The following is an 11,623-nucleotide window of genomic DNA, read 5'->3' on the forward strand; positions in this document are numbered from 1 at the left end:
CCTTAGGTTTGACACCCCAGATTTAGACCTTTTTCAATGGCTCCACTACTACTGCTTGTAACACACATAGCTCTTTTAACTTTGTAAAGGTTCTTTATCATCTTTACTGTGCTCATCTTCAAAACCACCCTGTGAGGTAGGTCACTGTTGTGATTATTTTGCAAATGAGACTGAGCCCAAATCTGTGCTGTACTATGAACATATGTTCAAGGGGCTTTAACTCAAGTCTCCCAAAAGGCAAACAGTGACTTTCAGTGTCCGTATAAGCTCTCCCAAATTACATTGTTCCTTGAAGTACCAAATCAGGAGTCAGGGACATATTTCTGCAGGGATTCCCTAAACCAGTGTTTCTCAAACTGTGGCTCAGGACCCACTCGGTGGGTCGAGACCCAATTTCAGGTGGGTTGAGACCCAATTTCAGGTGGGTCCCCATTCATTTCAATATTTTATTTTTAAGATAGTAGACTTGATGGTGTCATGGTATGTGACTGCATTTGGGGAAATGTTACAGATCTGTGCTTTTAACAAGGCACTATGTATATACCTTTAACAATGATGGTCAATGGGACTTACTGCTGGGTAAGTGTGCATAGGATTACAGCCTAGCAGTGTTTAAAATTGTCCTGCTTGATGATGTCACTTCTGGTCATGACATCACTTCTGGTGGGTCCTGACTGATTCTCATTCTAAAAAGTGGGTCCTAGTGCTAAATGTTTAAGAACTACTCCCCTAAACAGTTCATGTGAAAGTAAGGGAAGTCTTTGATGGCTGGTGTAAATGTCATTGCTTTGTATATTCAATGAATCAGAGCTAAAACAGGCCCAGTAAAATCGCCAAAATAATCCATCAGATAAGAAAGGCACCAATCTCAGGGGAAATAGGAGTCTAATGCTGCTGTGGGTTCCTCTTTCCCTTACATTCATTCTTTCTGGATTCTTGAATATGGACTGGCAAATAAAATGTTTCCTCCAGAGCTAAGTTCACGGACACGGTTTGCAGCAGATGCTAGCAGTGCATAACACTGATTGGCTGGTATCTGAGCCATCACCAATGTCCTTTACTGGCGCAGTTTTGCAACCTGTTAAAAATGTTTGTTTTTTTTTAAAGCAATGGTTGAACTTTTTAATTCATTACATAGATTTATGAACAGTTTGAAAAAAAATTTAAAAAGGTGACAGCATGCCTGAAGAATGGAAAAGGGGTAACACTAATGGCTAAGGGCCCAATCCTATTGTCCAGCACCAGCACTACACTGAGTATCACAAATGCACCATAAGACACTCCTGTGACACTCACTGCCAGGCTGGTGCGAGTGCCGACTCAGTACGAGCATGCGCTGAATCAGCACCAGGCAGAGGCTGGTTACACACTGGCGGCAGAGTAGTAAGAAGAAGTGAAGGGGTGTTCTGGGGTGGGGGTGGGAAGGAAGGCAGGGCAGAGGGTGGGAGCAGGGTGGGAAGGGGCAGAGATATTTTAACCCCCCTCATGGGCCAAGAGATCTGACATGGGTCTCCTTTATTCTGCGCCCGCTCAAGAGTAGAACTGATTGGAACTCTTTGCCACAGGAAGTAGTGAAGGCATCTTGCCTGGATGCCTTTAAGAGGGGATTGGACAAATTTCTGGAGGTTAGAAGTCATAGTAGGTATGTGCAAGCTCTTGGTTTTAGAGGCAAGCTGCCTCTGATTGCCAGATGTAGGGGAGGGCACCAGGACGCAGGTTGTGCCTGTTGCCTTGCGTGCTCCCTGGGGCATTTGGTGGGCCACTGTGAGATACAGGAAGCTGGACTAGATGGGTCTTTGGCCTAATCCAGCAGGGCTCTTCTTATGTTCTTATTGGGGCCACCTGAGCTCAACACGGGGTCAGGGAATCACTGTTTCCTTACCCCAAGGAGACCTGCAGTTGCTTCCCTGGCCCATTGAAGAACAGTCGCCATATTGGCACCGCTACAGCCCCGGGCGGTGGGAAGCAAAGGAATGGGCTGCTCACCAGCATTTACAGTGCAGGTGAGTGAACTTGTCAATCGCATTGCAAGGACATGGGCAGCTACGCACATCTTTTGGGAGGAAAGCACGTGGACACTCCTGTTTAATTTTTATTTTGGGTATTTCAAGGCCCAATCCTGCACTGACCCAGCACTGGCACTGAGCCTCTGTATATTCATGCACAATCACCAGAAGAAGTCTTCCAAACATGTAGAACCACCGTGTCTTGGTGGCCGCATCATGGTCCAACAAACATGGTGGGTAGGGATAGTTCATGTTGTAGCAAATACTTTCTAGTAGACCATTACAATTAAACCTCTTGGAAAGAACTCATGGATGCTCTTACACAAGAGCTGATGCCATCTGAGAAATGTTTCCGGATTTTAGAGTCACTTGATTTACACAACACTCTTACAATAAGTTGGAAACGGCTCTTCTGTGAGCAGAAAGGGATTTCCACTGCTGGAATAGCACTATGGATCTAAGAGCTGTCATTGATTTAATGCATATCAGAATTCTGACAGGTTCCATGTTCACTGGCCATTATTCATGGGTGGCATACCCTTTAAAATTAGACACAAAACTATGTGTAATCATAAGAGAATCATCTGCCTCACCAAAGATGCTTTGTCAAGATTCATCAAGGGGTGTCATGGCAATGGACCTTCAATGACATGTTTCAGAATGCAAGAGAGAGTATTAATAAATAATATTGAAATGCAAGTATTCTGAGCAATTGACAGACTCATACAATCCCTGCCTCGAAAGCCTGAAGAAACCCAAAATACCAAGAACTGTGATCAGCAAACTCCGTAAGTTGATGGAGTCTGTAAATGAAAAAAAGAAGAAATAGGTACAAAGAACTCTGTATTGATGGAGGCGCGGGATGAGAATAAGAGGGAGAATGGAGTATGCAAGACGGTTTAAAATAGATGTTCTTAGTTAGTGACCCACCAGGCAACCCACAGCCCCCAACAACCGTACTTTGGTAGACCAGGAGAAGCTCCATAAGCCCACTATTTTGGCTGGTTGCCTAGGACAGCAAATAAGGGGAGTCGTCATGCACCTGGCTGGCCACAGTGCATGGCTGGAGCAGAACTGCATTCAGCCTGGTGGGTCCTACGTTGCACAAGCTTGGCTTAAAAATAAACAGGGAGGGAGGACTCTCATCATTGTGGAATGCGTCTGGATATTGTGCTTTTTTCAGTCTATTGACTGGCAGGTGACCAAATATGCTCTTCATTCCTGCTGCTTAGCTACCTACAAACTATGTCTAATGACATCAAGGAAACACCCTTTATATTAAGTTTCACTATGAATCCCCCCCCCTTTTTTTTGAGAAACAGTGTTGTAGCACATTTGTTGTGACTTTCATATTTTGGGTTCCACTTGGGTGATTTCTCTGGGTATCATTACGCATCACCTTTAAAAAATGTTCCTTCTTGCATCTTTGGTGGCCAAATGTGACGTTTGGTAGTGTGTTTGCTGTTCTGCTCGCTACTTCTGAACCACTTGTTTACATCAGGCAACCACTCCTCAAACTCAAGTGAAACGAATGAATCATTCCACTAAATATGCTGAAGAACAGAGTCCAAAAGAGGTGAGGCCTCCAGGCTCCCTATTGGAGTGACTGTTTCAATCACTTCCTTGCTGGTAGGAACTAAGAGCCAGGGAGCCACAAAGGCACAAGAGACCTCTTTGCAGCCAATGCGCTGTTCCGGTATTATAATCTCATTCCTCATTCCCTTCCCAGTTCTCTCGTCTCCCCCTCTCAGCTTCCTGAAACTTAGAAATCCATTTCCTATTTCTCCAACTTCCCACTCTTTCCGACTTCACATCCAATCCTCGTAAATGGTTTATTTTTAAAAGCCACTGTTCTGTACCTAGCAATGGTACAGATCATTTCTAATGCATGAGATCTGTTCTTTGGCCTCCAATCTGAGTCGTGGGCAAAATATTTCCCAAGCTACATACACTGTTAACATTCTCATGGCCCACTTTGCCACCTCATGGCCCACTTCTCTCACTCTTCAGGCCACCCAGTGAAATAAATCTTGGGCACCCAAAATATATTTGTGGCCTGCCCCTGGTAAGCGCCCAAGCGCTTGGTAAGCGCCCAAGCGCCCAGCAATGGACTCCAGAGGTTCACCCACAAGATGCAGCTGCTCTGGGGCCTTCTCTGCCCTGTGGCTTTCTTCACTGTGCAAGCATCGCATTTTCTACACCAGTTGTCAGTGTCCTGCCAACATCCAAGTCGATCAAATTTTTTCCTTTCTGACAAGTGTTTCTCCCTCTCCAAAGTGTCCAGCAGTTTTAGCATCATGGCATAACATCATTTTTGCCTTTCAGACACAATCCTCGGCCATTTGCATCCATGGCTTGTGGGCATAACCCATTTCTTGTACAGCACACCAGCCCTGGTTGATAAAAGAAGCATGCAGCTGTTCAAATGTCTCCCCTCATACAAATGACCTCCCCTCAGTCTGTTGCATAAGGCACTTTTTTCCTTTCCTCACTCATTTCTGACATTGGAGCCAGTAAGAGGGCCAAGTGCCTTCCCTACTGTGTGTGTGTAAACAGAGGGAAGACTCAGCAGCCCATTCCTGCACACTCCTTTCACTGTTGTGGTAAGTCTCTCACTTCCCCTCTCCCCGGCATTGTGTAGAAATAGGGGCAGAGGTGTGCAAGATGGCCACCATGTCTTGCTTGGCTCTGAGGTGAAAGACAATGGCACAGATCTCCATCAAAGGACCATCTTACCTGATATTCCTTCTGGGACAGATGGATGGCTTGGACTCCACTGCTGTTACACAAGTATCTGAGTCAACAAATACAGTACAATATACAGTCATATAAAATGTCCTGGCCAAGCCTCACCAAGGTCAATGACCAGTTTTCAGCAGTAGTTCAGAAGACTGCTGGAGATAACTTAGCATTTGTTTGCTCTGTACATACCAGCTGAGACCTCTGTACACATTCAGAAGGACCGGTGGCTTTACGGATGCAGGAGCAGCAGCTTTGAAAAAGCCTAATCTCAGACAACGACTACTCCCACTGCTTGAAGACTGCTGTTTTCTCCTGGAGAACCACCTGGCAAGCATCCAGGCAACCCTCCCCATAATAATTTCAGTTATGAAATCACTGTGTAAACATGCAAGAGCTCATTTTCAGGATTTACAGCCTCTCCTCTGCCCCACTATATCAAACAGAGGACTAGCCAAATGTTCAGATGAAAGCTTCCCCCAAGCGCCAACTTTTCACAGGACAAATGGACACAGATATTGGGGACCATTCTACAAAAGTCTCTTAAGCATCTCATATATATATATGATATATATATATGCATCTCATATATATATATGACACAGATATTGGGGACCATTCTACAAAAGTCTCTTAAGCATCTCATATATATATATATGATATATATGATATATATGCTATGTTTATGTATAAAGCACTAACATAAACGTTTCTGGTCCTTAGGACCAGATCTATAAGGGGGGAAATGGTCTCTTCTGGATGATTGTGAGCTACAAAGTATGGATGGATGTATGGATGTACAGATGGATGTAAGTACGTACAGATTATGTATGTACGTATGGACGTATGGGTGGGCGGACGGGTGGACAGATAGCCTATTGTGATTTAAAACATGATAATGTTTTGAAAAACCAATAAAATTATAATTCAAAAGAAAACACCAGTCATGTGTCACTATTTCCCAAACAAGTCTCGTTTGTTGCAGTTACATTTTTAAAACATAACCTGTGATAACTCCTTAGATATACAGAGAGGATTTAAGAATGGAGGACACTTGATCACAGCAGTGCAGAAACTGGGATGAGACAGTCATGCCTCCGTGTCACTGTTTAAATTGACCTGAAAATATACAGGAGATGTTTAGACTTTTTTCCTATTTGGATAGCACCTGGTTTTTCTATGGCAAAATAACCCCTGGGGGGGGGGGGAAACCCTGATGATTCCATATTTTAATTAATTAAACCTGGAGTGTAAGAGATCTGTTTTAGGTTTGCAGCAGAAGCCTGTGTGAGTGGTTGGGCCTGTATAAACATTCCTAGGTTCAGATGAACCTGAAACAGTCTGCAGATAAGTAGTACTTATTTTCCTTTCACAATGCTATGCTTTGTGCACTGGGTGGGGTGGGGGGTTTCCAGTAAGTTAAAGAGCTGTGTTTGGAAAATGTTTACTATGTGTCGTAGAACATTGTCAACATGCAAATACACCCATTGTTTAGCTCATTTAAAGGCTAGCAGCCCAATCCTATGCATGTCTAAGCCATCTTCAACAGGGCTTACTGCCAGGTAAGCACGTACGGGATTGCAGCTTAGGTAAACTAGAAGAACTGGATGAAATCTGGGATTTCCATTTTTTAAAATGTGCCTTCATGATGTTGAAATGATTTTTTCCATTATTTAATACGGGGGGGGGCCCCTTCGGGAGTTTGTTACTCATTCCTTTTAAACAAAGGAAGTGGAAATAATTTTTTATTTATTTGGGGGTTTGGTCCCTGACTTTCACTTCGTAATGGCACACACAAAGCAACCAACATAATGGATTAAAGTCGAGGATCAACAACATCATCATTTTAAAACAAACACAACAGAAACAGCAGCAAATCTTGGCTTCTCCTCATCCATTTTTTTTCCTCCCAATTTTTAGACTCTTCCTGACATATCTTTTCAACAGATCCAGCCTAACAAAAATTAAACTGTATATAACAAGGGAGAATAAAACGGCGTTCAAGAAATTGTCTATGTATTTGGTGTCCTTTAATAAAAACAAACAAACAGGAAGCATAGTGCTCAAGTACTGAAGAACTGCAGTTAGTTTCACGTGCTCAAGAAAAAGCTGAGCTCTTTGGTGGCTCTCCAAAACAGGGAGTGTGGCATAAGGAAGTGGGGTCTGCTGCTCAAATTTCCCACAAGACTGGGTCACACTTTTGGATCCCAGGCATATATAAGGGCCTCAAAATAGAGCACTGCACAAAAGTTAAAAGGACAGAAACTCTGCCTATAGCTCTCAGGCAAGCTGAAAAGGACTGCCCAGACCTTGCTGGGCAGGAGAGGGAGGGAGCACTCCAGACTCATCACCCAAGGTCAAAAAGCATGTTTTAATGGAGATGAGAAGGACCGGTGCATTCAGCAATGATAAAGGCTCATCAAGGCGGTGTCAGGGCTGTAACCTGGGTGAGGCAGTGGGTGTACCACCCCACCTCTCGGACTCATGTTCTGCACCTTGGCATTTGAAAAACAGGCTTTTTAATTTGGGACATGGCAGGTTCCATTTAAGAATGAGCGTTCCTTTTTGAACTCAAACATCTTTTGCTTTAAAAAAAAAATAATTTGTGGTGGGTTGCAGCTGGTGCCCACTACGCAAAGGGGTAATGCTCTCTGAATTTGAATTCCCTGATCTTCCCAGTTCTGCCCACCCAAGATTCCCTTGGCTCAGGGTGCATTTTTCATCATCATCACCCATATCACCTTATCCCGGAACCCCTCCCCCAGCCTAAAGCTACCATGACTGCTCATCAGGGATGACTTAAGAAATGTACTGTATTTTCGGAAGGTGTTCATCATTATATGGGATGTAGAAAAAAGCATCCAAACTTAAAACAAAAAAATCAAATTTGATTTAATAAAAGGGAAAATGTGTTCTTATTCAGCTTCCATGTTTTTGATGCTAAAAATTAATAAATGTCAAACTACACATTAAGTTCAGGGCATATTTTGATCCTGGTGTGTTTGGGGTAGATGTTTGCTTGCAAATAATAGCTCTGGGGAAACAGGATAAGATGACAACCCACAATCTGAAGAAGAATTACAGCAGCAGAGGGCTTTCCCGTTCACACCAATGACAGCTTTCCTCCCAGAGCATATAACAATTATTCAGGGCCTGATCCAGCCCAGGAGAGCAGTAGAGAGAAAGAATTCAAGCCTCCTGCCTCATGCCATGGCCCTGATCCAAGGTGGGTTCTCCTGCAACTGCTGTTTGCAAAACAAAATCCCCAAGCACTCCAAGGCCAAATTTACTCATTTATCATGACTGTGTAGTTTGGCCCTAAAACTATATATGGCAACAGGGTTCTAGAAGTTTCTGTTGTTCTCAGGAAACCACCCTTCTTTGAATTCCCCTCTGGGCAGCACCATTTGGGGAGGAAGGCTAGCTACTTCCCAAGAAGGTTTCTGTCACAGCTGTACATTCCAGCTGCTTCACACATTATGCTACCGGAGGCATTTTATATATGCAAGTAAAAGTATACAGTGTGATTGTGACACTACATGTGCACAGGTGTGTATATTGTGGACATACGCTCGTCAAGGGACGAACAGTATACCTGTCAACAGTATACCCTGGGTGGAAAATCTGGGTTTGTAGCTGCAGAATGTGTGGCACATCCCAGCATAGGCTTTCTGGCATTATCCTTTGGGGGCGGAGGGGGGGGGTTTCTCCTAGAATTATGAGGCTGGCTTGTTCCCTCTTGATACCTTCATCCTGGACTCCTGGGGAAGCAAAATCAGTACGTTCTCTGCCAGGACTGGCACTGTCAGTTCTCCCATAAATAGGAAGAGTTGTGTGACTCCTGAAATTCATGCGTCATGATCCCAGAAAGCCACATGGGTGCCACATCCTGCTCCGGGTCTAGTGCCTCCAGAAAGGGCTTTCCTAACAAAGCCTTAATGAGGCATTGACTCTGCATTTTCTTTTAGCTTATTTATAGTCCTTTCCCCAATAAATATAGGGGGGTGATATGGCTCTCCCCACTATATCTTCACAGCAACCCTGTACATGCAAGGTCACCCAGAGACGTTCATTATACGAACATTTGAATTCAGATATCCTGGTCAGAGTGCAGGACTCTAACCACTACACCACACTGCTTCTCAGTTGCATCAATACTAGGCCTCTGCCCTATAAACACATACAGTTCTGCAGTCTCCCCTACCCAAAGACTAGGCACTTAAATCCCAGGCTGCAATACTTGCATACCTACTGCTTGGCAGAAGCTGGACCAAAGGCAAAGGTATTCCCTTTCCTCCTTGCCCCCTCTCCAGGTCCAGCAGACCAGAGTCATGGCTCCTTGCCCACTCTCTAGGAGGCAATGATCGCCCACAGGCACATGCCCCCACTTGTTTGGTAAACAGAAGCAAACCATGTGGTTCACAAGCCAGGTCCCAGGGAAGGAACTAATGAATGTTTAACCAGCAATTCGCTGCCAGTGAGATGTGAAAAGTAAACCCACTGCCTCGGCTCATTCAATACAAATAACAGCCAGGGTCGAACAAGGGCTGTTGGCAGGTGTCGCTAGAGTGTGAAATCATCTGAAAGGGAAGGCAGGAAGAGAAGGGCACTGCTTGTCCCTTGAACAGGGCTGTTTGCATTTCATGAGTCCACCATTGTAAGTGTCAAAACTGGCACTGTGCACAGAACTTAGTTTTTCAGTTTTCCTTGAACACACACACACACACTTCTAGCCTTTAATGCTGCAAATATAGGGCATGTCTGAGCAATGCCTGGAAAGATCTTCCAAGCCACAGGGGGAGTTTAGCAGGACTTTCAGTGATCGGTACATAGAGTCCGAATGCTTAACTCCTTGCCCCCTTCCGGCGGGGTGACCAGATGTCATAACTGCCAAAGAAGACAAGGCACCCCAAAATGTAGGACACCCAAGAAAAATGTAGGACGTGACAAAATAAAAACTAAAAACATTCATATATTGATTTCATGTGGTTAATTTAAACACTATATTATTTATTGAAATTAAAACTATATTACATATAGTTTATTAATTACAAGAAGGCTCTGCACTGCCTGCAGGGGCCCACTCACAGGGAAAAGGAGGACACTTAAATTCTTTTCCAGGACACCAGGCTAAAAAAGGGACATGTCCTGGGAAAAGAGGACATCTGGTCACCCTGCCTTCCTAGCAAAAGCAGAACAAAAATATGAACAAATTGTTGAAATTAGCAACTACCATTTCCTTGATTTTTACAGTTTATGTTCATTGCAAAAAACTTTTTTTTAATCCTACTTTTAGCACAAAATAAAATAGACATAGTCCTTTTATTATATGCAATCATAACAACAGGTGCAGCTCTTCAAATCATGGAAACTAACTCAACCAGCCTCATTCAGTGACATTTTGCGGCAGATTTATCCTACTCCCTTTCTGGTTGCCCTGGGGCCATCACAACTGACGCTCACAACTGACAGTCCTACTAATACACTATAACTGTAATACACTTTTCAGAAGCTAACCTAGTTCTTTGCATATCCACTTGAAATAAGTGTGCAAAATAAAAAAAAAATAAAAAACCACTCAGATGGAAATGTATCCATGTGACCAGCACATTAATATGTTATACAAATAAAATTCATTTTGTCTCATCAAAGGTTTGCAGTTGGGGTTTCTTAGTTTCCGATTTTGTGTGGACAGTTCCATTTCACCACCCAGAAATCTTCATCAGTGAAACCAGAATTTTATCATTATTACATATGTACACAGGGGACATAGTGTATAGTGAGAGAATGCATCCCTGCCCCCAGGGGCTTACAATCTAGATACAACAGAGGGAAGGGAGGGAAATGGAAGAGGGGTAAGCTGGGAAAAAATGTGTTGTGATTACACATACCTAAGCTTAGTTATACCAGGGAATGAGAATGCTGGTATTGTACTTAAGGCCGGCCCATCCACAAAGCTAACTGAAGTGGTTGCTCAGAGCAGATGGGTGGGGGAGCACCCATCTCTGCCCATCTACTTGCCTCCGCTGCTCCCTCTCCTCCTTCCACAACCTGGATGGAGAAGAAAAAGGGGAACAGAGAAGAAGAGGGAATGTGAAGGGGAGTGCCAAGCTAGAACATTGGAGTGTGGGACAGCAGAGGCTGGCACATCATTGTGTAAGAAGGGCAGTATTTGGCATGCCACCTCAGGTGTCAGTAGGTCTTGGGCAGGCCCTAATTGTGCTAAAGGAAAAAGTGGGTATTAAGAAGGGATTGAAGTAAGAAGAAATTTCCCTTGATCTGGGGCTATTCAGATCTGAAACCAACAAATTTCTAATCAATGTGATTTTACTTTTCACAACTAATTCACCAGTACCTCAGATTTCCTAGGATAATCCCCGATTACTGCCCATCCGCATTAGATACCTGAATTGTGCTGTCACTCCTGGTTTATTGTCTAACAAGCGGTCATATGTTGCCGCCTGTTGTGTTCGGTTGCATATGCTTGTCCTACTGTTGTTTTTCATTGATGTAAGCCACTACAGTGCTCTTGTGAACACAGAAAACTGGAAAAAAAAAGTTGTAACAGTCATCTTATCCTACAGCTAGTGGGTGGGATTAGTCATTTTAATCCTGATCCTTTTATGATATTATATGCCCAAAACTACATTCAGTAAGTACTCAGGGCATGGATTCACCCTTAATTCATAATCGAGTGGGGGGGCATTCTCTGCATTATTTTCAACCCTTTTCCAAATGTAGAGAACACTAACATTCCACTTGTCCAGGGCCCCTTGAACCCCAGCCTGGGAGCTGGATCTGGGGTTCAAACGGATCCGTCCGTCCAGTGAGCAGAACATTTTGTACTGCTTCTGAGAGGTTCCTCTGATGGGTAGAAG

This window comes from Tiliqua scincoides, chromosome 7, assembly GCF_035046505.1.
Source record: "Tiliqua scincoides isolate rTilSci1 chromosome 7, rTilSci1.hap2, whole genome shotgun sequence".
Taxonomy (NCBI): Eukaryota; Metazoa; Chordata; class Lepidosauria; order Squamata; family Scincidae; genus Tiliqua; species Tiliqua scincoides.